Genomic DNA, 27,995 nt, shown 5'->3' with positions numbered 1-27,995 from the left:
AACAGAGCCGGGGACGGCGCGGAGAGGAGCCGCGCGCCCGCCCGCCTGCCTGCGCGCGCTCCAGGCGGGTCCCCGGCGCGCAGAGGGGCCGGCGGGGAACCCCGGAGGGACGGAGCGGGGGCCGGGCGCCACGAGGGGCGCCGGGCAGGGCTCTGCTGCCCACGTTCCTGCGCGCCCGCGGGGACGCCGGGCGCGGGCTTCCGAGGCTCCGGGGGCCTGGGCGCACAAACCCAAGGTAGGTACCTGGCTAAAGGGTGGGGGTCAGCGAGCAGTAGGTGTGTGTGTGCGCGTGTCCCTGTGTGAGATGTGTTATTTCATTTGACTTCAAGGGAAATGTTATTTAACCCACCGCCTGAATTCGTGGGGTGGGGTAAAAAGTCTGCCCCACCCAGGAACGGGTGGAAAACAGACATCCACGTAGGTTGTCTTGGGAAGAGGGGACCTTCCTGCACCTCCAGTGTCAGGGCCACGTTCCAAGGGAGGGAATTGCGGGGGAAAACGGAGCCCTTCCTCTGTTTGGGAGCTTGCGTTCTCTTTTCTCTGTTTCCTCCCTCTCTCCCTCCTTCATCCTCCCCTCGCCTCACCACCAATAACAATTTATTAGCCATGAGCTATGGGGGCAGGCTGTGAGTTAATGCTGAGGGGGGTAACGGCTGAATTTAGGAAGCAGTTTCCCTGCTGTGAGTTCTCACTGAAGATCACACAGACCCAAAACCCCTGTGCGGGCTTCTCACCCAAAACGGAAAGTTTGGGTCTGCCCCTGTGGGTTCTCCTCAGCTCTCCATGGTGCTGAGATGCAAGGCTTACTCCCTGAAAGCCTGTGGAGGAGCTACCCCTCCCCCAGGCCAGAGCTGGCTGAGTTCCCACTATGCACGTATTTGCAGGTCACAGGGTCAGTCCCCCAACATATGGCCTCATAAACACACAGGAACACATAGGCACACAAACACATGGGCACAGGTCCCACAAGCCCACACAGACATTGCTGTTGTACACACAGGCGCATGCAGCACATAATACACCCACTGGTGCATCTATAGGACCCCACACAAGACAAAGACACACACACAGTCAGTGCAAAATGGCACCACAGTCACCACATCACACAGGCTCAATGCCACACAGGCACTCAGTCCTATCCCAAGGACACAAGGTCAGTCAGGAGCTGCTTCCCCTCATTCCAGCCCATTAGCTATCCTTTCAGGGACATAGGTGACCTGCAACTTGGCCAGGGATCCTCAGTAGTTTTCTTTACCTATTTGGCACTTCATGCTTTCTCAATTCCAAATACATGGCCTACTTTGTGCAACAGGGAAGGTGCACTTAGTAACCTCCATCTCCTTCACCTGCACTGCCCATTGCTGTAATCCACATCACCACATGCCCTGTGAGTGAGATGCGTGGTGTCTAATCATCACAGAGAGGAAATGGAGTCTCACCAAAGATTAGAAATTTGCTTGAAGTGACCCAACCAGGATGTGGGATTAGAACTTGGAGTTCACAGCAATATCACCACCTTCTTTTGGCAGATGGGGCCACTGGGGGCCACTGAGCTGGGCAGCTCTCCTCTGAGTACCACCGGATTCAAAGCTTCAGCTCTCCTAACTGCTGGGGCTTATCTATATCCATGAGGCCTGGAATTCTGGATGACGGAGCAAGATGGGTAGGGCTGGTCCTTGCCTCCTTCCTGCTCTCCCTGCTGGAGAAGAGGATAGGGATGGAGCTGAGGCCAGAGGTCACCTGTTTGGATGGCCAGGACTCAAGGAACAGAGGAGGGATCTTTGCTGGGGAGAGGCTGGTCCAGCCCCCAGGCTTCTCAGACATCACTGGATGGAGCACCAAGCCACTTTACTCCCAGGGCTCTGCTGATATCCATACTCCCTGGAGAACAGGACCCACACTGGGAAGTTTATAGAAACTCTGGAAGCTGTTCTCTCATTTCTTCTTCTTCACTCCCCTCTAGAAAAGCAGAGAGCAGAGGAATTGCTCCATTTTACACAGGGGAAAGGGTAAAGTGCTTCTGGAGGAGTATGCAATGGCTACCTTTGAACAGTGGAATAAAGCCAAGTCACAAAGATATGCACAATCCCCCTGCTCCCTGCTGCCCTTATTGAGGCTCCAGCCATACAGACACTCACTCACTGGTCCCCAAATATACCTTCCATGGTTGTGCTTCAAGGCCTTTGTCCATGCTGTTCCCTCTGCCTAGGATCTTGTCCCTCACCCCTTTCTCTGTCTGATAACCTGCTTCTTGCTCATTCTTTACGATCTGCTTCAGTTGCCATTTCTTCCTGGAGTCCCTCTCTGGCCCAGAGTAGGTGTCTGCCTTGGCCTTCTGCAGCACTTGGGGCTTTTTCCCGACAGAGAACTCATTCTCTTGGGATCTCATTCTCTCTTTCCTTGTCTGTCTCTCCCTCTGGACTGAAAATTCCTTAAGAGCCAGGACTGCTACTGCTTTAGCTCTACACTGTCTGCTTAACCCCTGGTTTCTGACAGGGATGCAAAGTAAGCTGATGGATGAATTAACTAATTTTTTTGTTCAGTGACCTAATTAGTAAGTAAAAACTGATGATTATCAGATCATCCTTGCCCGTCAAAGGAAGATGCACATTCTCCCAAATAAAGATTCACTCAACAAATATTTGTTCATTCAGATGTCTACCATGTACAGATATTTACACACACAATAGCTCATCTATTCCTGCTGATGCCCTGTGTGGTAGGAATTATTTACAGGTAAACAGACATACACATGCACTGTATGATGCTGCAAACATCCCCCATGAGATGCTCTCAAAGAATGCATCTAAGAAGGAATACACAGTAAGTGGGAGGAATGAGAGAGAACAAAAAGACAGCAGATCCACTCCCTGCCTCTCAGACTTGCAACACAACACAGAATGGGGAGAGAGGGAGTCCCCATCAGTCCCCTGACTGTTGGGACCATTTGTCCTGCTGTCCGTGACATGGTGTACTCGCTACAGCCCTATGCAAACTGGGCTTCAGTGGCTGTGAGTCCTTCTACTCTGGAAGGTGAGCTAGCTAATGCCCCATTCCAGCTCTGACTCCTCCCTCATCTAAGCTTTTATGGATTGAATGTTTGTGTTACCCCAAAATTCATATACTGAAACCCCAACCCCCAGAATGACTGTATTTGGAGATAAGGCCTCTAAAGAAGTACTTAGGTTAAATGGAGTCATAAGGGTAGGCCTTGATTCCATGAGTTTAGTGTCCTTAGTGTCCTTATAAGAACAGACATCAGAGAGGCCCCTTAACCCCCACACACATGATGGAGGAAAGGCCTTACGAGCATACTAAGAGAAGGAGAAGGAAGCCATCTGCAACCCAAGGGGAGAGCTCTCACCAGACACCAACCCTTCTGGCACCTTGATCTTGGACTTCCAGTCTCCAGAACTATGAGGAAATAAATTTCTGTTTAAGCCACCCAGCTTGTGGCATTTGTTATAGCAGCTTGAATAAACTAATACACAACCACAGCACCCATCCGTACCCTCAAGGTATGGGTCAAGGCCTTCTCTTCTGTCTGACATGAGCACCCATATAGGACTCCTTAGGGTATCCCTGGGAAGCTGTTTGAGGAGGCAGGGATGAGACGGTCAGAGACTTGCAGGGTTTCTTTTTAAGCATGCACATGCTTGTCTGTGTAATGTATAAGCTATGTTCATTCTCTTCCTCTCTCCCTTTCTCACCACAGCCATATTTCTTCCCATCCTTTTGGGCAAGAGCAGTTCAGTGTGTCTCCATCACACATGGAATCAGCAGTGTCAGATTAAGAGTGTGGATCTGGGGGAGTTGCTATATCTGGGTTCAAATGCTGATTTTGCCCCATTTAGCTGTGTGACTTTGGGCCTGATGAGCACTTTCTTAGAACCCTACTTTCACCTTCCTGGGACTGCATTACCATTGACCTTGTAAGGTTGCCATGAGGCATTGTGAAGTGATGTGGGCCCTCAGGAGGTGCCTGGCACATAGTGTGGCCAGGTATGGAGGGTGGACTGCCACTATCACTGTTGCCATGGGCCAGACATCATGCTGGGCTGGAGGGGTATAAAAATGAATAAGCCACAGCCCTTCCCCTTGGCTTCCATCTTTGCTCTTCATCTATTTTATAGGAAATCTATTCTCAGGGTCCCCATCTGGTATTAAAAGACTCAGATTAGTTAAGGAAGGGAATGTGGTTGGCACCTGATTATGTGCAATTCAGCACTATGCTAGCTGCTGTCTTGTACCATTTCCCAAATGTTCCACATGCATAAGTCTGGCCTCTTCAAATAGATGGCTTTTAGAAAGCAAAGCATGTACCCCTCTCTGCAGCCTGCATCCACCGTGGTTCAGCCTGACCCAGGACATCCTAAGTGCTCCACAAATACTCACACTGTGATCATTCAGGACAGGGAAAAGGCCACCATCATTTAGCCCCAAGATCAACTCCTACTTCACTTACTAAATGTGCCTGTGGGCCTGGGCTGCTTCATCTGTGAAACATGAACAGGGACCTTTCAAGGGTCAGTGTGAAGATTAGTGAAGTAAAGAAAAAGTGCTGCATCTCTCTATAAAGCCCTCTGCAAATGTCCTTTATTATTATATGCCCTGGGGCTCATTTAGTTATTCATTCATAAATTCAAAAAATATTTATTAAGCACCATCTATCAGCTGGGCACTATTCTAAATATGTGTACCAGTAATGAGCAAGAAAAGGCAGGAGTCCCTGCCCTCAGGCGGTCTAAGGCTAAAGACAGTCAGATCCTCTTATCATTACCACAGTACCCCCTTGTCTTAGCTTCTGAGGTTTGTTTCCTGTGGTTTTAGTTTTCAGTTTCCCCCTGTCAACCGTGGTCCGGAAGCAGATGATTCTCCTTTTGAGGTACCACCAGAAAGTCAGTAGTAGCCTAGTGCTACGTCATAATGCCTGTGTCATTCACCTAATGTCATCTCATCACATAGGCATTTTATCCTCTTACATCATCAAAAGAAGAAGGGTGAGTACAGATATTTAAGATATTTTGAGAGACCACATTCACATAACTTATGGTATTTTGTTATAATTGATCTATTTTGATATTAGTTGTTGTTAATCTCTTACTGTACCTAGCTTATAAATTAAACTTTATCTATGTGTGTATGTATAGGAAAATGCAGTATATATGGGGTTTGGTATTATCTGCGATTTCAGGCATCCACTGGGGGTCTTGGAACATATGCCCCAAGGACAAGCAGTGACTACTCTATAAACTGTACTCAAGCTGGGCTGCAAAAAAGGGATGGATGAGTTTAGTGTGGTAAGAAGCTAGGTAAGGTGATCTTTTGCAAATTACAAAGTTATATTGCAAGTACATATAGATCCTTCAAGGACAGAGAAATGGGTACAGCTTTCAAGTCAGGAGATCGGGTTTCAAATACTGGGTTTGTTTTGTGACCTCGAGCAATTTATTTGACCTTTGAAAGCCTCAATTTCCCAAGTCTGAAAGCAGAACTATGCCTCCAATGTCAGTTGCAGGGTGAGGCTGAAAATGGTTGAGATTGCAAATGTGCATGGCACAGGGTCTCCCTGGCTGGAACAGAAAATGTCCTGGCTCAGAAAATGCCAACTCAGTTCCCCAGTTTCACCTTCTGGTGTTCTTTGCAAATACCTTCTTCCCTTCCGCCTTGAGGGGAAGAAAAGGATTTGCTGTAGGATTTGGACCTGGAAAGTGCCTCTCCTGGGCCACATGCATCAAGCATGGCCTCATCCATCAAGACTGATCAGGCCCCTTGAGGGAGCAGGACTGCCACAGGGGAATCCAGGGCCACAGGGGTTGCCTTTGATGTCCTGATGGCTGCACTGCCCTAGGGGTTCCCCCTTCATGCTCCAGCACTGGAACAGTCTCCACCAGGGGCTGGAATGAGTTCAGACAGAGTACAGCCACCCACACAACTCAGACATTGGCAGTAAAACCCTTCTGAGTTGCCCAGAGCCAGGGAGTGGGGAAGGACATACCAGAGCATCTCAACTTTCATTATCTAAAGCAATGTAATGTGTTGTAGAGACCTTGTAGAGAACAAAGAAGTCATGGGTGCCAGCATTAGGCCAGGCACAAGGCAGATCATGAAATTGATCAAATGGCTCTCTAGGGATGATGGAAGGATGGGCAGATGGAGGAAGGGTGGAAAGGTGGGTGGATTCAAGTATGTTCAAACAACATTTAAGTATCTGGTGAAACCTGTGAATCTTCTCTCCCGAGGCCAACTATGCATGCAAGCACACACACTCACACTTTGCATAAAATTTTATAGGATTTATGACACTCCCACTGGAAGCATATCCATGGACACCTGGTTAAGAAACTGTTCTAAGGTGGAATGATTATAGTAAGGGATTTGATCCAGTCATTTCTTAGCTGTGTGACTTTAACTCCTCTGAGTCTCAGTTTCAACATATGTAAAGTGGATGTAATAATTGTGCCTATTTCTTGGGACTGTTGTGAGGATTAAATGAGTAGAAGGATTCAAGTGCTTTAGAGTAGTACCTGGCAGGTTGTGAGGCTCAGTGAAGGGTGTCAGTCATCATTAACCTTTATCCACTTGTTCATTCAGTCCCAATTTAGTGAGTGCATTTAGTGTGTGTCTCCTTTCATTCATCACTCCCTGAGCTTGTCTCTGGGGTTGCAAAAATTTATGTTCATTGGCTTGGGAAACTCACAGTCTAAGAGGACAAGATATGCAACTTGCTATAACCTCCCATACTTCACCAAGAAACAGTGGGAAGGCCTTCTCTAACTCTGCTGCTGAGGAAACCAGCCCTTGACTCTGGACAGGCTAGCCAGCCCCATCCAAAGTCCTGGGGATAAACAAAAGTTTGGACTCAGCAAGGTCAGGGGTCTAGATCAGTTTAGGGCAAAGGTCAGGGGGGATGTTGGGTGGAGAAATCAAGAGTGGACCTGAGTAGAAAGAGATGGGGCTAGAGGGAATGGAGGTGAGAGTTGGGCAGAGCAAGGCCAAGGTGGGGTGGGGGTGGCCCTGGACAATCGCCATAGTGCTGTGACAGGATGGTCAGGCAATGCCGAAGTGACTGGGGTAATGGGCACAGAAATCATGGGCAGAATTTCTTGCCTTTCTAAAGTGTGTACAGAATATGAATCTATAATCTTCTTGGGTAAATGTCTAGGAGTCAACTGTGTTCACATCCTTCCTTTATTCTCCTTGGATTATATAATAATTATATTAACAATGGTAGCCACCATGTTAGTCATTATCTATAGAGCATTTACTACATGCCAGCCATGCACCTGGTCCCACTTAATCATTTCAGTACCCCATCAGGTAGGTATTCTCATTCCCCTTTTATATATGAAGCAACCAAAGCACAGAGGGGTTAAGTGACCTGCTTAAAGTCACAAAGCAAGTAGTAGAGCTGGCTTTGAACTTAGATGTTCTGACTTCAGAGCCCACACTTCCTGTCTAGCCCCAAGCTCTCCTGCTGCTATAGTAATTCATTTCTTCTAGCACCATTTCTATGGGAGGTAGCAGTTCACTGGGGACTCATAGGTATGTTGTAGCTTCTTGGAGTCGAGGAACAGATACAGAGGGGGAGCGCACCAAGTCCTGGCCCTCTGACTGGCAGGTGCAGTCCCCCTGCTTCCCCTATCCTTAGTGCCTGGGGGCTGCAGTCATGCCCCTCAGCCTGTGGGGATGCACAGAGTCTGTTTCCTTCCGTGGCTTCTATAGACTGAAGACCCCAGAGGAAGTGAGCAGGGAGGGGAAGTGGGTGCTGTGTGATGATTAGTAATCATGCCAGCAATGAGCGTGCCCCTGGCCCTGCATGGCTCGCTGAACCTGTCAGCACAGGCTCCCAGCTTCCCAGCAAGGCTGCTGCTGCAATTGGACCCTGAAGAGGGAGAGAACCCAGGAACAGGGAGGGAGGACAGAAAGAGGGAGAAAAGTCATGGCTCTCATCTTGCTGAGGGCTGACTCTAGGACAGGGCTGCAGAAATGCGGTAACTTAAAACTACAAGACAACAATGGATGTTCCTCCTGTTTTATCCTGTGACCGCATACCCTTCCCACACTTGAAACCTGCGGCATTCACTACCTGGGGCAAAGATGACATGGAAACAATGGGGTCACCTTCTTAGATTTTGACTTGCTAAGATGAAAGGCCTGGAAGGACACAGGCTCAGTTAACAACAGGAACAGGGTTTGTCTTTGACCCATCTCATGTGGAGAACTGTTTACACTGAATCCCCAGATTTTGAGGGAACTGGGGGCTGAGAAGAACCTGCCCCTTCCCCATGTAGAGCCTGAGAGAGTGGACATGGCCCTGAATCCCCCTCCCAGCCCTGTCAGTCCCCTATATGGCAGGAATATTGTACATTCCAATAAACTTTGTATCTTTTCTGAGAGGGGCATTCTGATTCTGGCAAGGAAAAGAATCTTTCCTCTGCACCCAAGACAGGCATGACTCAGAAAGATCCAGAGAACCAGCAAACCTTGGTTCTAGCTGTGACCTGGATGACACAGTGATCACAAAATGCACAGGCAATAGGACATGTTGGGGTCTGCCTGCCTGGAGAGGTGATGGGCTGCACATCAGAGGCCAAGCACACCCCACACCGTGACGCTTCATAAGTCCCCCAGAAGAATGTTCAGGCTATGCTAGGGGAAATGGGGTGCCCTGAGTTTATTGAGATTTCATTTCTCCCCACACTCAAGAAGAATGGAAACATGGAATAGAAATTAAGTTTGTCAATTTAAGAAATAAGCAAACTAACATTTCTGACACACAAGAAGTTGCCTGAAATTCTTAGCTTCTGATAAAATGATCTTCACATTACCTCCCGGGTCTGCTCTTGTCTCCATTTCCTAGAGTAGCACTCTAAGGTTCAGAGAGGTATAGTGGTTTTCCCAAGGCCATAAAGCTTGAGCTATAGAGTCAGGGTTTGAGCCCAGTTCTGTCTGTCTTCCAAGCGCAAGCTATTACTCAACAGGGAAGAAAAGTGGGGAATGGGGCAGGGAAGATAAGGAAGTGGGGGGATCCAAACAGAGCCAGGAAGAACGGGTGGGGGATGGGAAGCCCTGCACTCACCTGTCCTCCAGGATGATGGCCCAAGTCAGAGGAGAATGACTGTGAGGAGCCTCTGTCTTGGCTTAGAGGACATCATGGGACAGGTACACCGAAGCCGGCAGCCAGATGGCTGGGCTTGCTGCTAGCACAGTGGAAGGGAGGGCAGCACCTCCAAGATCAGGGACCGACTTCCTCCCAAGCACCCCAGGGCCACCCTTCCAGAGAGGCCAGACTGGCCCTCTCCTCCATCCCCCTGATACGGGGGCTCCCTTCCCAGGCTGCTGCCTTGACAACTGCAGCACTTCAAGATCATTTCTGTTTCTGTTGTCCCTTCTTGCACTGGGCTGTCCCCTAGTAGGTGAAGGGGTTGGGCACTCAAGCCGGTGCCGGGGGAGCTGACAGCCCAGGTGTGTGTCTCTCTGGGGCTGGCATTTGCAGGGTGCTTTGGTATTCATGCCTGCAGCTCAGGGCTCTTCTGGATGGAGGATGCTATGCAGATGAGCATTTAGCCTGGTGTGTGATTAGGACTTGATGCAATTTCATAGGAATTGAGGCTCTCAAGTAAGAGGAGGCTAAGGAAGTCCGCAGATGAGACCAGGGCTCCTCACCTGGTTCTCACACTGCCAGTCCCCAGAATCAGCCATCTGTGATGTCCACACTCCCAGCCAGTTCCTCCAGCGATTTGGCTGGCACCACCGAGCTCCTGCGCTGCCCCCCCTATCCTTTGATGGTAGCAGAGGTGCAGAGAGAGGTGCAGTGGGTTTGGTTCTAGCCCTCAGGAAGCTCATAGTCCCATGGGGACAGAGCAGCATATAAACAATTTGAAGACAGAGGGATGGGCCTGTTGCAATCAATTAAGAGGTCATACCACAGAGAAGAGACTTCTAATTCAACCCAGAGGAAGTAGAGAGGTGGGGAAGGGCAGTCAGTGAAGGCTGTTCAAAAGGAGATGCTGGAGCTGGGTCTTGAAAAACAGTAGGGATTTCATGTTGAATACCACTGTAAACACAGAACTTCATGCAGGGACCTTCTCTTTAACCGGCTCCACTGGAGCCACAGTCTGTCCCTCACACTAGTACCACAGTGGGCACAGCAAGTCCCATTCAGGGATTTCCAAAACCTAGATATGGACAGACTTTGGAGAAAGCAGATGGAGCCATTGTGGATGACTTGCCTTGATAACGCCTGTGATAGATGATTGTAGGGAGTGACTGAACCATCACCAAACAACTGACTCTTCCAGTGATCTCCAGGGATGGAACCTCTGGGCTTCTCTATGCAAGCTGACCTAGCATTTTACCATGAGCTAGGAAGTTTCTCCTAATATCCCACTGATGTCTGCAAACCTAAGTGCACTTACTAAACATTCTAGGAAGCAGAGCATGGTTGCCTTGCTGAAAAACCGTTTGTGCAAGCAGCCAGAGCTACACAAAGGCTTGACCATCCCAAGTAAGCCCCATGTTGGAGGGGAAACTCAAGTTGCTTGGGAATACAGATCCTTTTTACAGAAGAAACTGAATGGCTAGAGTAGGGGAAAGGTCTGACTTACACCCCAGGTTCTGATTCTGAATGTGCATATCCTCTCACAGACTTAGAGAGCTCCTCCCCAGAAAGCAATATCTCTCTTAGAGTTATGGTACTCAAAGCTAGAAAGGACTTTTTATAACATATAGCTGGGCTTCTAATTTTACAAATGGTCAGGGGAGAGAAAGAGGTTTGCTCAGAGAAATTTAGGGAGAGAACAACAGAGTTGGAAATGTAATTCAGAGCTCTGGAAAGGTCTTGTTTATTTTAAAGTACCAAAAATTGTCCTCAGCTGTCACAACCACCCCTCCAGAATCAGATCACAATTTGCTCTTGGCTTCCTATGAGGCATAATATTGTGAGCCTAGGAAGACATCTTTGTCCCAAAATGGACCTCTCTCCTCTGTATTGAAATTCCCTTAAGATGAGGTAATATCAAATTACGTTTAAACTATAAATATCTAGAGGAAGTTGGTTCTGACCTGGAATTCAGACTGAAGTGCAAATGATTGTCATTATACTGTGAGCCAGATTTGCTAGGTTAGTAATTAGGAGGAAGTAAGGTCACTGGAGACTTGAATTGCATGGAAGGGTGAGAGAAGGGAACTAGGAGAGTAGCCTAGGACCTTCAGTAAATCAGAGAGATGGCTGTTTGTGTTTAAATAATACTGTGAGTCTTGTTATTAAATAATTAAATAATAGCATGAGTGGAGAACTTCTGCACTAGGTAACTTTCTTTTTAATGGTGCTCAAATGCTGTTTATATAACGCATTCAACCATTCATCCATCCATCCATCCATCTATTCATTCATTCATCTACCATTAAAAAATATTCAGTTCCCATCACACATATGTATGTATCTCTGTTGTTGGTATTAGGATACACCAGTGACCAAAGTGGACATTTTTCCTGCTGTCTGGAACTTCCACACTCATAGGGAGGGGGAGGTTGGGATAGAAATCAGTAAATAAGTAAAGAAACAATAATATCATCTCTGATGATGGTAGGCACTAGTGGGACCTAGGAGGGCTCCCTGGGAGACAGCTGAAGAGGTTTGCCTGAGGTGGAAGAAAGGGGGTGGTTGATTCTGAAATTAGGCAGGAATTACTCATGCTTAGGATTTGATAAATTGGGTAAGTTTGAAGTGAAGGAGACACCAAGGCTCATGGCCCTGCAAGAGTGCCCGGGGTGGGCTTGAGGCTCAGAGAAGGGCTTTGGGGCTGGACCACACAAAGCGAGCGGGAGAGGTTCCAGAGAAGGCCAGGGAGACCAGGTTGCACAGGGTCTGTCATCCTTGTGGTGGAGTTTCAGTTGTATGCTAGGAGCGAGGGGAGAACATAGGGGAATATTTTTTCACTTTTTATTTTGAAAAGATTATAGACTCACCGGGAGTTGCAAAAATAGTACAGAACGGTCCTGTGTACCTTTCACCCAGTATCCCTCAATGGTAACATCTTACATAATCATAGGACCATATCAAAACCAGGAGACTGGTGTCCATACAGGCCTTGTTCAGATCTCACCAGTTCTACATGCATTTGAACTGTTTAATCACTGCAGAGGAATTCTCCTTTCCTCCTTTGCAGTCGCTCCATCCCCCTGTACCCTATCACCATGGGAGAATTATAGGGAGGGAAACAGGAGGGGGAGGACTAAGAGCTGTCAGCTGGGTCAAGACATGGGCTTTCCAGCTTTGCGTGCCCTGGAGGCCCCTCAACACAGTCACTGTGAATGCCTTCACTTTGCAGCTGAGGAGCCAGAACAGAAAGACTAAGCAACTCAAACAAAGTCACAGTATTTCTCATGGCTTACTGTTGCTATCTAGATGGTTCTAACAACTCTCTGAAGAGATTGGCACATTGGGCATGGTTGACCATGTGCCATGGAGAAAAGGCCAGACCCCTGGGTCAGGGAGTTGTGCATAACTCCAGCCCTAACACTACAAGGCCTCATCCCTTAATGTTTCTGCACTTCTCTACCCCTGTGGGTGAAAGGGTCTGTCACCTATCTCAAACAGTCACCAGGAGGAATTGATTAGAAGATATTTGCAAAGTGCCAAGCAAAAGGGAAAAATGCTTTTGTTCCCAACAGGTCTGCATTGACCAAAGTACAGGAGAGGGGCTGCTGCCCCTCCTCACCCCTTGAACCCCTATCTCAGTTGCGGAATGGAGATGATGCCACTGGGAGACTGGTAAATGGCCCTCAAATCCTGTAGCTCAGCCTCTTCTCCCAGCTGCCTGGTTTATAGGTTGCAGCTCATGCCCCCTGCACATGGCAGGTATCAGGGCCCATACACACAGCTGTGGGGTACCAGGAACATGCAGGAGACCCCAGTTCTCCAATTGCTCTGCCTGGGACCCAGTAGCTAAGTTCACTTCATAAAGCTAGAAGTTTTGACTCCAGACCCCATGCCCCAGTGTAGCTCCCAGTAATAATAAAGGGTATAACCTCCTCTGCATTTGATATCTCCCTCTAGTTCTCAAGTGGTCCATGGGAAAGGAATGGGACTGATGGTTACCTTTACATTCCAAAACCAAGCACAGTTCTGGGCCCAGAATCCCTGTCCCAGATAATGCCTCAGTTTTATTTAGAGTGTTGTGCTCATAACTAGATGGGTGTGTGTTTGGGAGTGAAGAAAGCAGGGAATGAAGAGATGGGGTTTGAACAAGATGGAGAGAGGGTCAGGCCTGGGGTGGCTCCCCGGAGACCCTGGGCACTGAGGGAGGTTAGAAGGGCCAGCCTGGCTATGGGACCTGCAAGCAGGAGGCTGTTAGCTCAGGTCAGCATGGCCCAGGTCTGCCCGGCCCCCTCCAGGCAGCCCCTGCCCACAGGGCACAGTCTTGATTGCCTGTAGCATGGCCTGGCCTTTCTCAGGGGGAATTTCTATCTGTTTCTGGAGCTGGCCTCCATCTTTTGGGGTAAGTGCCAGGGAACGGAGGGAGCCATGCTCTCCCTTCCCTTCCTTTAGCTCCAGGAGCCTCTGAGTCTGCCAACCCCCCCAAAGGGCCATGGGGTCAGCTTCCCTGCCTGGCCAACCCCCTGCCCTCTGGCCTCTGGGCAGCAGGCTCATCCTTCCTCTCTAACATTAATGAAATCTTCCTTGTGCTTGGTGCCCTGCTGACTTGAGGTCATTATTTCCCCCTGTTCAGCTCAGCCCTGTGCTCCAGCTTGGTCACTACACCCCACACTATCACAAATAAGCCTGGCTAGACACAGGACAGCTGCTTCCTGGCGTCACCTCCTGGAGGCTTAAAAAGTCCTCTCTGGGCTGCAGGGATGGTTGGTGTGCTAATTCTCTCCCTCTTCCAGGTCCTTGTTTGGCTTGGCATCTATCTGCTCACATTGATGTCCTCCCCAACACACACACTCAGGACACCCTTCCCAGGCCTCTCTTCCATTTGTCTGAATGCTATTTCTCACTCCAGGCTTTACTCATTTCACGTCTCCCCCAGGAAGCCCTCCCTGATTTACTACATTGCCTCCCTCTATATCCAGAGACATCTGATAGTCGCATGGACTGCTTGCCTCTCTGAAGACCCAACACTGGGCACAGGGCTTGGTTCCTTGTCGGGAATGGGTGAATGGATGAGTGGATACATGAATATGTACTTAGACATCTATTCTTCTCCTCTCACATGTAACCATATGTTAATTGGTTTTGCTGTTTAACTGCTTCATAGAGAATTGTGATGGCAAACCCTTGAAGGAAGGGACCTTTCCCTAAGTGTTATTTATTCATTGCCAGGCATGTTCAGTAACCTCCTACTCTGCACCAGGCAGGAGGCCATAGACTAGGAAGCATGTCTCCCCTCTTGAGAAGCTTTGCCTAATGTCATGGCTCCTGACTTCCTGGGGCCCTTTTGGAAATCTGATGATTCTGTGAATCCCCTGCTCAGGAACGCGCACACACACACACACACACACACACACACACACAAATGGGTAACCTGTGGGGTCAATTTTAAGGACTCCTGAGATCCTGCATAGTCCAGGTCCTGCTACAGGACAAAGGGGGAATAGGTGCTGGCAGGTAGATCGGCAGGAGAGCATTGGGGCCCTTGCCCAACCAATGAATATGAGCAGGGGCCTGATGTTCTTGGAACTGAATAGCTGGGTCTTCATTACAGCAGTAGCATTACCCCTACCCCAGCTGTCAGGACCACAGACTGCTGTGCCAGGGAACAGAGCTGGACAGGGCTCTGAAGCTTCCAATGGGCCGCTCTGGTCAAGTAAGTCAGCTTCCCTGAACCCAACATCCCCATCTGTTTGGGGCAGGCCATTGCATGCACCTTCTAGGCTTCTTAGGAGGATTAAATAAGAAGCACATGGGACAAAGCCTGGCGCCGGGTCTGACATAGTCCAAGATCTCTGTTCTTCCTTCCTCCCAGGGAGATCCTCCAGTCTTGCCAGTGATGCCCAGTCTAGAAGAACAGCATAGGGGATCTTGTCCAGGCAGTTTTCAGTCAAGTTGAGATGAGCCGTGATCTAAGCCTGGGCCTGGGGCCAAGGATGTGGTCCAGAGGCAGGGCTCAGTTATTCTATTCCTGGGCTCCCTGCTTTCCTCTCCACGTGCCAGGCTCAGCGGCTGCCTGCCTTCCTCCGAGACTGTGTCCTCAGCAGTCCCCTCTCACCAACTCCTTTGGGAAGGGGACAGAGGCTCAGCCCCTGAGATGTGGGGCGTGGGTCCCAGGGAGACTCAAACCTGCCCCAGCTCCTGCACAGATTCCTGGAGGTGGTTCCCAGAATAGTCACTGCAAATCCACGTGACCCTGAAGGTGGCATGTGTGGGGGGTGGGGGATGGGTGCTGTTTACCCCCAGGGCTCAGCTCAGGGTCAGCAGCCACCCTCTCTGTGCAGATCCTGGGCCCAGAGCTGGGCCGTGGGGGGGAGTTATAGGTACAGTGAGGGTGCAAACACTACCACCAGCTGTAAGGAAGATGGGATCCTCATCTAGGCCCCAGGCCAGAGGCCCCAAGCAGGCCAGCGGTCAGGTAGGGGAGTGAAGGCTCAGCTCTGACCCCCACTGAGTATGGCTGGTGATGGGGGAGTGGCAGGGTGGCAGGCAGCAAATGGAGTAATAAGACAGGGAAGGATCCGAAAGGAGAGCCAGAGCTGGAGAGATGGAGAGAAAATGAGGTTGAAAGAAGGGAGAGGAACAGAATGCAGACAGAAGGTAGAGAGAGGGGCCCAACTGAGAGATCTGAGGGAGGCAGAGAAGTGGAGGAAAAGAGGGAGGAGGGAGAGAGGGAGAGGCAGAAGGGGGAGAGACGGAGGCAAGAAGGTGGGGTAGGAAAAAAGAGACTTCAAGAGGAAGAGAAAGAAACTGTCCAGAGAAAGAGGAAGGAGAGAGAGAAACAGGCACACAGAGACAGAACAGAGAAGTGGAATGAAGAGAAAGAGGGGGATGGAGAGAGTGAGAGAGCATGGGCACCCCAGCCTCGGAGGGAGAGACAGAACACAAGTGCACCCGGGGACCTCCCGGCTCCTGCCAGCCTCCCCGATGGGCAGAGGCGTGTGCTTGCTGGGGGCTGCCAGCCAAGGCTCACGGAGCTGTCACGGGGCTGGTAGGCTTGTTTGTGCTCTCTGATGTATGACATGCTCTACGTGTTCTATTAAAGTGGAGTGAATTCTACAAATGCTTCCACCCACGGCCGCCCCCTACGGAAACATACTATATTTGTGAGGTGACTCATTTTGGCTGCCACAACCCCTGGGGATCCGAGGGAGAATGCTCATCAGGAACTCACCTTCAAAAGGTCACAGGGACAATGAGACGGGCCTAGAGGGGTGAGTGCGTGTAGAAGGAAAGTTTTGGATGAGTGAGTCTGTCATTCCCATTGGGGTTGCATTCATCTAAATGGCCAGGAGGGCCATGGACTGTGGAATAGTGCTGACGTGTCTATGGGTGGCTGGAAGTGACTGCTTCTCTCTTGCCTCTTTTAGGCTAATAGGGAATCAGAGAACTTGTCTCTGCCCTTCCTGTTTCTCAGAAGCAGAGTGAAGTGGAAAATGGCTGCTCTCCTTTCCAGCCACAGGTCAATCCCCATTTCATACTGTCTTAGTATCACCTATCTCTACCTTGTTGCATTTCCCAAAGTCATAATACCACATTTATTGGTGAGGTACTCTCATTACCATCACCCTCCCTCTTACCCAGTAGACTGGAACCTCCACGAGAGCAAGGATGGCGATGGGCGTGGCTCAACATGTGCCCTCAGCATCCTGGTCCTTCCCAGGAAACGTCTACAGATGAACAAATGCCAATGTGCCTATTTTTGAACCCTGTGATGCTAAGAATATACCCCCCAGAGGTATTTTTCACAATCCCTTTGCAAATAGGGCAGGTGAAGCTCAGGGCATGTGGTAACCTACCTGAGGGACAAAGCTAGAAGACCAAGAGTTGGGATTTGACCCAAGACCGTCTGATTCCAGAATTATCATACCCATTAGCCCAGAACCTTCCATTGCACAAAAATCAACAGACATTTGCCTGAGTTATACAGAGATTTGCACCCTCCCCTCCAAAAAACAATTTTGATGTTTTTAAAGGAAGAGAAGCAAGAGGGACTGTGGCATACAGTCCACATATTAAGCACTTTATATGTATGTACGTACAGAAGAAATGGTCAAAATGGAGAGGCTGGTTTAGCTCTTTTTGAGGGGGCTTGGAAGCTTACCTTATGCAGATCTGAGCAATGTCACTGTGATGATCACAGAAAGCACACAGTAGCACTTCCCCCTGAGTGGGGACTTTGGCTTTGGTCCTTTTAGTGAGAAGGTTCCCAGCCTCAGGCCACCCTAGGTTGTTTCCACCACGACCCATAGCTCCCCGTCACAGTCCCCTGCAACTCTGCTTCTGGGTAAGTGCAGTCCAAACGAGCAACCATCTCAACAGCAAATGAGTACTTGCGCTGCCCTACTGTCCAGATTTCTAGTCGCAAGACCCGTTCGTGACTCCGTTCACATTTGGAAACAAGACTAGACAAAAGTGAAGAAAGGCTATTTCTCTCACCTGATATTTAGAGTTTATAATTTAGGCTTAGTCTGCCAGGGGACCCATGGAATCTAGTTATTGCCTATTTGGAATACTGTCAGGCCAGAGAAAACTTCTCAGACCAAAGGGACAAGTACAGGAATAGCAAAATAATTCTTCTGATCCGTCTTCCAAAACTATGGCTGTGAGTGTGATCAGGGCTCTGTCAGTGGAGGGGAAATTGGAGGAAGAGTTATTATACTTTCGGAGGTAATAAATTTCTGTTTTCCTCTTCCTCTTTCTCTCTTCCTGTCCCTGTTCTGGTCCACGTCTGCCCTCCACCCCACCCCACCCGCAACCCGCGACAGGCTTGGCTTCGGACATTGCTCGACTCTCACAGCAAATCAGATACAGTGTTCCATAATTCTGCCAGGATTCTATGGACTTTTAAATGATCAATGCTTGATCCCCAGCAAAAACAGATTACCTCAGAGTCTCCGGGTACTATGGCTTTTGGCATGGCTCAATGTGCCCAAATCCCAACATCCCATATGCCTGTTTCTGGGCTCTGCCATTAATCAGCTATGTGTCCTTGAGAAATTACTTGGGTTCCCTGATCCTTGATTTCTTCAAAGGTAAAAGGAGGAAATAACTGTACAAATTTTATGGCACTGTTATGCCATAAAATATAGAATGTAATGATGTAATTTTATGATGTAAGTACATCATAAAATCCTTTCATGATGTAAGAGCTGTGTAAGGAGCCTCATGTTGTGTCTGGCACAGAGTAGGAATAGAAAGTTGGCCATTGTTAGAGTTATTGTTGTTATTCCTGCTAATAAATATTGACTAATCCCTGGCTAACAGTCCACTCTTCCTTGAACCTAGGGAAGGATATGAATTTGATCTAAACATCTACACTAACAGAAGGAAGGCAACACTGGGGACGATTAATGGTATCACACAGGAAGTGTCTTGTGCCACTGAAATGGTAGATCTTTTGTCAGAGCACAGTCCAAGCAGACTGTGTCTCTTCCTGCTAGCAACTCTTTTAAAAGTATTAATATGTCCTGTATTCTCAATTGGCCTAATACACCACTCCTAGAGGAAATGCCAATATGTCATGCTTGGTGGAAGATAAAGATTGTAAACATCCCATAACCACAGCCAGCATCCTATTAACCATGTTGGAGGAAAGCAAAATGCTTTAGCAGTTAATGAAGGACTAGGATTCAAAAATTCACTTTAGTATACACATAGACAAAGAATAAGATTAGAAATAAGGGCTCAGAAGCGAGAAACAGCAATTGCACTTCAAATATGACCATGTGGACTGCTCAGAAAAGAGCCCTCCATGGATCTTCAGGCCCTTCCTTCCATGCTAAAATAAACTATAAAAAGAAACCATTATAGAAGGTGAGTGGGGTTATCCTCAACATTTCTTCTGTCATGGTTATAAATCCCACATACATAAGCCCCTGGAGATATGATTAGATGTAAATCTTCTACATTCTTTGCTCAACTGAGCACAGGTTAATGAGAAATATTAAGCACTTTATATGTATGTATTTTGTTAATAGGAAACAAAAGAAAAACGAGGTGTAATTTACACCCTGGATGAGCAGTTAAACTGTTATATCATTGAGAAAAGATATTTGAATTTTTAAAATCAGAACAACATAATTGAACAATGCTAAAGTTAAATCAGAAACATCCATGTGAACTCCTCAAAATTTAAATATTTTCTGACCTCTGTTGCTAAAAGTGACCCCAGCAACAGTGGGCTGCTGTCCAGCCAGCAGCTCTCACGTGTTCCTGATGCCCAGATTCTGTCTCTAATACTTTTCTCCACTGAAAGAAACAAGGTCTTTTTGGAGGGTAGCCTTAAGTAGGAAGGGAGTTCCTTTTGTGGAGAGAAAGTGAGGATGCTATGTCATAGCATAGTTCTGAAAAGACCAAAAGGCTGGATTAAAGAGGCTTCCATTTGTCAAGCTCTGAAAATTTGAGTATCAAATGAGACTGATAACTACAATTAATTACAACACATGAAATCTGTGACGGGCCATAAGTTCCTAATGAAGCTCCAAAGAGAAAAGTTGCTATAAATTGAACAAAAAGGATGAACATGATAGTTTCATAATAGCTGCCTAGTATTACATATGAGTGATATTATTTCTTCCATTAAACATATGTTGGTTAATTAAGTAGAGGGGCACTTTTTTCCATCCTCTCAAGGAGGAAAGAGTGGATTTTGAATACATCTACTGGTCTTGGGGAAGACATAGAAATTAGTAGTTATGCATGATAACAAGAGGGAACCAATAATGTGACAGTATTCTTTGAATTGGCCAAATGCCTTCATGAAGACAGCACACTGCTGATTTTTGTTCCCTGGTTCCCTAGGAGCTGAAACACATCACTTTAGGAAAACCCTCTGGTCATAGAAAAGAAGATTTATGTGAAAGGCATGGACTTTCACCTTCTTTGTGAGGCCACATTTAATAATGGTTAGTAAAAAGTATAATGATATTGGAAGACCCTTTATTGGGGTCCCAGTTAAGAATGAGTATCCCCAAAACTGCTAACCTGAGACATTATTTTGTAGTTCTGGAAGAAACTGGATCTTTTAAAAAATTTTTTTTACTCTAATCCTACAAAACTTTCATTAATTCTAAGAAAGTAACTCTGGAAAAATATAAGAATAAAAATCTTGAAAAATCCAATATATAGCTGTTATCTTTATAGTTTTGTAAACGGTTTAAAGGTAATTAAAAGTATATATTTTTCCATCATCCTGATGTTTTGAGTGCATTTTGGCTAACTTTTTAGTTGTCTGAAGTGGTTAGAAGAGGCTGACATATTAAAAGTTCATTAAAAGTTCTGGAGAGTGTGGTTAAATGATTTTGTAACCAATGTTTATTAAGTTTAAGAAATTCTAGTTGGTTCAATGTTCAATATGTTTTGATATATCAATTATGCAAATAATGTTTGAATGTCCAGAGAAAAATTGTTTAATAGATTCATAAGAATGGGACGTTGAATACTAAACAAAGTATGGACAGGTGTGCGTGTTTCTCTAGGTGACAAACATCCCACGTTAAAGGATCTACTAATGCATCGGTCAAAACTCCAGAGCCCCTGGGTGGGCTAGGAAAGCAGTATTGCCCTTGTAGAACTGCATTGTAACCCGAAGGGACTGCTGACTGCTTTTGCCTGTATGTGCTGTGCTATGCTTACATTTTAATATGGAGATTCTTAGAAATGGGGAGATCTTTATGTCTCAAAGGAATGGATCAAATGGAGCTTTCCCGAGTCCTACGCAGAAGGTGAGAGGAGTCCTTGGGGCCCCTAAATTCCCACCCAATTGCCTCCAGTGCTCTCTGCCAGCCTCCCCTGCACCTGATGCTCTCTTCTTTTTTCTTAGCATTCTGGTAGTGTTATTCTTAACCCAGACAAGCAGTATTTTCTCATGTAGGAAACAATAAGCCATTGACTGCTCCATGCCTTCAGCTGGTGACTTCCTCAAAATACCCCCAGGCAACAAGATCCCAGCTCCCTTAGCGACCATGGAGAAGGTCCCCTCCCAAGGCCTGTCCTCTGGATGGCAACTTCCCACATTTTCAGCTTTCTTTGGTTTGATGCCTCCTTGACAGGTGACTTGCAATCCCACTTTCAAACTCCAAAGGAAACAGGATTGAAACATCTGGGGGCGAATGCCCTGAAAATACTGCCGACCCTTTGTTCTCCTTTCCTTTTCATTAACTGCCTCAAGAGTCATGCGTGAAACTCAGATCTGTATTGCTGTTTCATTTGTAGGAAATGTTCAGCTGTCTGTGTCATTTTTATTCACCCCAAGTACGTTGAAAGTACCACTGAACCGTAGTCTTGAAAGCTAACACCTCACAGGAACCTTTTCTGTTTTACTTTAGAGCTTACAAGTGTGTCCTATTTAAAAGGAACCCAAGATGCCAGAATGCTCACCTAGATACTTGGAAATGCAGGTAATCATTCTGAGAATAGGAAACTGGGCTTGACAGGGAGACGGTGCCCCTGGGAAATTGAGCGTGGGGAGTTGAGTCATAGTCTTGCAGTAAACCCACAGGCAGGGGCTGGCTTTGGTCTCTAGGATCATCTTGAATGCCCAGGAGGTAGGAGGACTTCCTGGGATGGGCAGAGGGAGCGTCCACAGGCCTTCACCAGCACTGTCATTAGCAGCAGGTGTCCCGTGGAACTTGAGGGCTGGAGAAACTTTTCCTCCCACCACAAGTGCTGTCACCTCTCCAAGTCCATTGAAGGGGTTGAATGAAAGGGAGTCCTGTCCTTTGCCTCTGTCTGTGATATCTTTCTGGCCCTCAAGCCACGAGACTTGATGACAATTATGTAATAACTGAGCAAAGAACTTACAAAAGATATCAAATGAACATGACTATCATAAAGTCTATTTGGGTAAAGCCCCAGGGGTTACCTGGCCCACCAGGCCTTTCATCATTTGACCCTTCACTGCCTTTCTAGCCACATCTTGATCAGCTCCCCTGATGTGCCCTTGGAACTGAAGGATGTAGGCGTCCTGGATTCAACTTGCTCTCCCAGGCCTCCAGGAGGCACTAAGATTCACGATCCACCTCCATGGCACTTCTTCTTTGAAGCCCTCCCTGAGGCCTCCCCACCACAGGTCGACTTGTTCCCTACTGCAGTTTCTGTCATACTCTATTGCAAATGTTAATTTACAAGGCTAGGAAGAGATGAGCTCTGAGGACGAGGCCATGTTGGCTTCATCTCTATCTCTCTAGTGGCCTGCAGAAGTCCTGCACACAGCAGCATTCAAACATATTTGTTCAATGAACAAACAATGACCAATAGCTATTAATTTTATTCTAAACCAGGCTATTAGGTCAATAGTTATAAGCCAACCCATGAAATAAACAAGTGGTTATATCTTTGACTCGTAAAAAGAAATGCTTACTTTCTGATAGGTATAAAAATCCCAGAATGAATTTGTACATCTTGGTAATGTATAGGGAATTTCTTCATCTCTGGGCCCAGAGGAGGCCAGTTATAATAAAATATTTTGCATTTCAAGATTGTCTTTGTGCTTCATTATTTATGTTGACCATTACTGCTGGGATGTGATGAGAATATTTTAATTTTTCCTGAATTTGAGACGCTGCTGCAAAGTAGTGATATGTTAGCTTGTGAGATAACAATGTTTTTCCATGAGAATGGCTCTCCAAATTGTTTTATTTACCAAAATGTGCTTTACAATCAAGATTTCAGGCTAGAAATAACCATTTCATTGAGTCCTATCAGTATCCCAAGACTATACTTTAGAAACAAGCCACTATTGAAAGTTCAAAACTCAAGACTGAGTACGTGTCTGCTTTTTAAGGCTAAACAAGAATCTTTCCTGTTCATTCTGTTTACCAACAGTATACCTTTAATTAATTAGCCATGAAGCGGGGGTTAAAAACCCAGATTGGAACAGAAGTCTGCCATCTAAGGTACACTAACACAGTTACATCCAAACGGAGAGACAGAATCTGTTGTTTCCTGCAGGAATTGAGAAGGCAGCAGTACACTACATTGTCTCTTCATCTGTTGTAATTAATCAGAGATAAGAGCATCTAAAAATTCGGAACTGCAGATTAGAAACCAGTTTAAATCAAAACCAGCCCAATAACCATGATATCATCTCCCTGACCCCAGAGAGCATGGGCCCTATGCCACCCCTAACCCTATCACTGAAAAGAGGGGATATTAGGTCATTTAGGATTCACCCCAAGCTAGGTGTAGACACAATTGAGTCTGTTAGCAAGGAAGTAGTGGGGAAGGGAGGTAGGAAATGGGAGAGGAGTAGATAATAATCAGTGCCTTCTCCAGCATCCTTCCAGGGGTCTTGAAACTCTGCAGACGAGAGTCCCCTCAGGGGCCCTTGCCCAGGTTCTGCTAGGAGAGTATGCAGAACAGAAAGATACTTTGAGACTTACTGTAACTTTGTGACTTTCTCCCTCTGTTTTGTTATTTTTATCTTCCCTGTTTACTTGTCTCACCAGCAGTGAGAACCCTTAACTTAGAAAAACCTAAGAAAAGCTGCCTGCTTGTTCCTGGGACAGCAGTGTGGGAGATCTCCTGTCTGTGTCTAAAGTAGAAATCACTGAGGCCCATTGTGCAAAGACCCTCCACTTCCCAGGCAGAAGTGAGCAGAACAGCTTGTGGTGATGTGTTCAACAGCACTTAAGGTAGTGCCTGGCACACAGTAGGTGGTCAGTGTGAGGCTGGAATGGATGTGTGGAAGTGGATATGATACAGAGGGAAGCAGATCAATGGAGGAGAAAGGCTTTGAGGTTGGTCAGAGCTGGGTCTCACCCCCAGCTCGCCATTACCTGGCTTATGACCTTGGGTGAATCACTTATGCTCTCTGAACATCAATTTCTTCATCAGAAAAAGAGAAATAATACCACTGACCACAAGAGTCTTCTGAGAATCAGAAATAATATATATAAAGCTTACAGCAAGACAGGACCTGGCACTTAGTAAGTGCTCAATAAATGGACAATGACTTCTCTCCTTTTGGATCCATATACTGTAATTAATTTTAAAATTAATAGGACATGTCTCCTCTGCCAACACCACCCTGTGTCCTTTCTCACTCTCTGATGTGGGGTGATGAGGGGGCAATGAATTGGTAAAGACTCCAGAACCATGTTGCCCTCATGGGATTTGCAGATCAAGTGGTCAGAGTGGAATCCATCTCACCTGTAAATATGGCTGGTGCACCCACACTGCACTGCGCCTTGTGCAGCCAGAGACCTGGGTGTTCAGCTGCATTTTCCCCAACTTCCAGATGAGGTTGCCCTGAATATAGCAATTCCTGACCCCTCACTGATTTCTTTGAGGAAAATGACCTTATCCATAAGAAGGTGGCCTCTAGAGTCAGCCAGAGTTCAGATCTGCCTCCACCATCAACTATGTAACTTTGGATACATGGCTTGGTCTCAGTTTTCTCATCTGTGAAATAGGGATAATACTAGTACCAAACTTATAATACTAGGAGCAACTCAGGCTGATGTGAGGACTTAGTGAGTTTGTGCACATAAAGCCCTTGGCACAGGGCCTAGAATAGACAAAGCCCTTAGTGAATGTCATTTGTCACTGTGATTCTCAGGGACTTGCAATTTCACCCCATCCCTTGCCCAGGTAAGCTGACCCACAGGTTGGGGGCGGTGGGGGGCAGGTGCCATCATGGCTAGCTTCCACACCTGCCATTTGGTCTCCATCAGCCTGCTGGGGAAGGCCTCTCATTCTGAGATCTTGCTTCTCTCTCCCACAATGGCTCCATCAGGTTTGGATCAAAACTATTCGCATTTTGCAGATGAGAAAACTGAGGCCCAGGGAGACTGCATACAGGTATCCCCCAATTTTCAAAACTTTAAGTCACACTACTTTGCTTTTATGAAACATCTACATTAGTATCTGTTCTCACTAACCAAAGGAGTCCAAAGAGGATTTACTTTCACAAAACAAGGCAAAAAAGTGAAAATAATGTCCAGCAGTTGTTCTGCCATGAGCTGCTGGAGAGGAGAGAGCTGCCACCAACCTCCTTCCCCGGGAACTTCACTCAGCATCAAACTGCCATAGCTCTGAACTGTGTCTGTGAGCCTCTGTGCTTATCTCGATAGATTTTGGACATCCATTAACAAGATGTGTCCTGAGTATCAGAAAAGCCTAAGAGGGGTTATTTTTGAGTCAAGGAATGCTCAAAAAATTTTCCCTATAAATTAATGGTAATTGCTTCTTTACTTTATACCATTTCTGCTTCTGAAAGGTATCAAAGGAACACGGCTTTTGGATAACAGAAGTGCCTTCCTGGAGACCTGTCTGGCAGTCCGTGGTAGAAGCAGGATTTAGTCCTAGGCTTCCCGACTCCACCTTTGGTGCTCTCTACACCCTGGGCACCTAGTATGAAGAGGAAAGGCTGTGGGCTGGAAGAGAAAGGGTCAGAGACTCGCTTGCTCCATCCACGCCAGCTTCTGCGGGGTCCAGAAGGGGCTCTGACGCATCCCCACCGCCTCACTCCTCTCACCTGGCTGCCAGGAGGCCTCCAACAGAGAAGTGAAAAATGAGCGACTAAATGTATTATGACTTGTGAGGCTGTCTTAGTAATTAAGTTTTATTAAAATGAACACCAAGAAATTTCCTGACATGGCCTGCCTGGCCGAGCTCATCAAAAGGTGATAAATGAGTGGGTTCTAGGGAAAGAGATATCTAGGTGGGGAAGCAGAGACACTGAAAGTGCCCTCGGGGAGGAGGAGGGAGGGAGGAGGCAGGAACACCCCCGCGCCCAGCAGGGCGGGGCCAGGTCTGCTGCGTTCCTGTTTCTGCAGCATCCCTTCCCAGGCTGGGTGTGGAGATACAGTGTGCCCTGGTGAGTGGAGCTTCTTCACTTCAAAGCCCTGGTGGGCACTACTCACTGCGGCAGCTTGCCTGCCTGACTCTCCCTCCTTCCCTGAGCTGTAACAGAGGGACGGGAGGAAACCATTCTCATCTCCAAAGAGAGGTGAGCACCGTCCATTGTGGGAAATAGACTTCCAATGAGAAGCTGTTAAAGAGCTTTAAGCAAAGGATAGTGGGGAAGGGGGTGGAGTGGGGATGAGTTGTCATAGCTGGGTTCATATTTTGAAAAAAGAAAAAAAAGACCCCTGGCCAAAGTGGGGACTGTGGAATGATGTGGAGAGAAAGGCAGTGTGGGGATCAGAAAGAAGTCTATTGCATAGGCCAAGTGAGAGAAGATGGATGCTTGGGTAGGCAGGTGGGATGGCCAGCAGTGGTAGCAGAAATCTACACGGGGGCTTGGTGGTGCACTGGATAGAGGGGGATGGTGGTGGCGCCGTACACGGAGACAGGAAAGACAAGAAAGGACAGATTGGTGGCAGAATGGGAGAGGGGTATGCTTTTTTAGACTTGAGTTTGAGATACCTTTCAGCAGGGCTGGTTTTATGGACACACAACCTGCGCAGTTACATAGGGCCCTTCTGACACCATCTTGAAGTCCTTAATCTATTTTTAACAAGAGGACCTGCATTTCCCTGTTGCGCTGGGGTTTGTGGAGTGAGTGGGAAAGACGTAGATCCCATGAGAACATCAGCTGGGGCCGTGGCCTGGAGGAGAGATGAAACCACAGCTAGGGAATGGGGTGAGGGGTGAAGGGAGTGATTGTCATCTTTATTTTTATGAGAGACCAGAACAGGTTTCTAAGATAAATCTTTAAGCATAAAAGCAGCCCAGAATATTAGACAGAGTAAAACTCTTTGTGTAAAAATAGTGGGGTGGGGTAGGTTATACATATATGCAAAGAAAATTTCTGTAAGAATACACAAGAAACTAGTAATGATGTTTACCCAAGGAAAATTGGCTTCAGAGCGTCACCTTTTCCCTTTTATATTGGTTGAGTTTTCTTGTCATAACCACATGTTTTTTAATAGTAAAAAACTATTAATTTGATGCCCTGAGGGAAGCTCTTGGGCATACAAAATATTAACAGTTTCCTTGGTTTTTTAAATTAATATTCAATTTATTAAAGTTACAAATTCATACAGACCCATGTTCTTCCATAAGCTTTGAAGTTCAGTTTACAAATATTATTATTTATTTATAAGTCTAGCAAATTTTAACAGTCATTTTTAAGGGGACCTTTGAGAAATGTTTCCTCTTATTTACAAATGTGTTTAATTAAATTGCTTTAAACATTGTAAACTGCTTTTACAGATTTTATGTTTGAACCTCTTTTTTAAGTACTTCAGTTATCTAACAAACTTCAAATATTTAAGTAACAACTATAAATCTTATTTATTAAACGTATAAATATGGTAAAACATGTTCTTTCACAGGTTCCAATATTATTTAAATTGAGTAAGATTTCAACTTAAAATCTGAAGTCTAAATCAATTGATCAATCATTTTACATTAGAATGGAAAAGTTAATCTGTGACTCTAAAAGGCCACATTTTCTTAAACATTAAAAGAACATTAATATAGCTAAATAAATAATTTAAAAACACAAATATTTTAATGCAAAGTGTTTGATTCTCTTCTGCATTTCTGTACTTAATTCTAAATCTTCCCAAAGTTAAAGATGATCACTTATTGTGGACTGAAGCTCCTAAACGACCAGTGCACAACCAGGCTACATTTCCCAGCCTCTCTTTCAGGTAGATTTAACCATGAAACTGGGTGCTATGCGATTTGAATGTAAGAGCAAGGGATGGAAACACCTTCCAAGTCTGGTGCATAAAACCCCCCATGTGCTTTCCTACCCATATAGACACATTCTCCTAAGAAGTGACAACCAGCTCACTGGCCATATTTTTGGTCCACGTAGCACTGACTCAAGATTTTATTTATTTGAAACATTGTACCCCTTGCTTTTCATAACATCATC

The 27,995-nt window shown here is 46.6% G+C and overlaps 1 protein-coding gene and 1 long non-coding RNA gene across 2 annotated transcripts in view; one reads left to right on the top strand and one right to left on the bottom strand.

The window, feature by feature from the left end:
* Window positions 1–27,995, bottom strand: part of KCNIP1 (potassium voltage-gated channel interacting protein 1) — a 335,952-nt gene that overhangs the window by 210,026 nt on the left and 97,931 nt on the right. The window lies entirely within an intron of this gene.
* On the top strand, window positions 141–27,968 carry LOC118967803 (uncharacterized). The gene is made up of 4 exons (XR_005055033.2): window positions 141–235; window positions 4,831–5,000; window positions 21,490–21,561; window positions 25,383–27,968. It is a non-coding gene; the product is annotated as an uncharacterized lncRNA (long non-coding RNA).

The sequence above is a fragment of the Manis javanica genome, chromosome 1 (genome assembly GCF_040802235.1).
Source record: "Manis javanica isolate MJ-LG chromosome 1, MJ_LKY, whole genome shotgun sequence".
NCBI lineage: Eukaryota > Metazoa > Chordata > Mammalia > Pholidota > Manidae > Manis > Manis javanica.
This window is presented reverse-complemented; position numbering and strand designations above follow the sequence as displayed.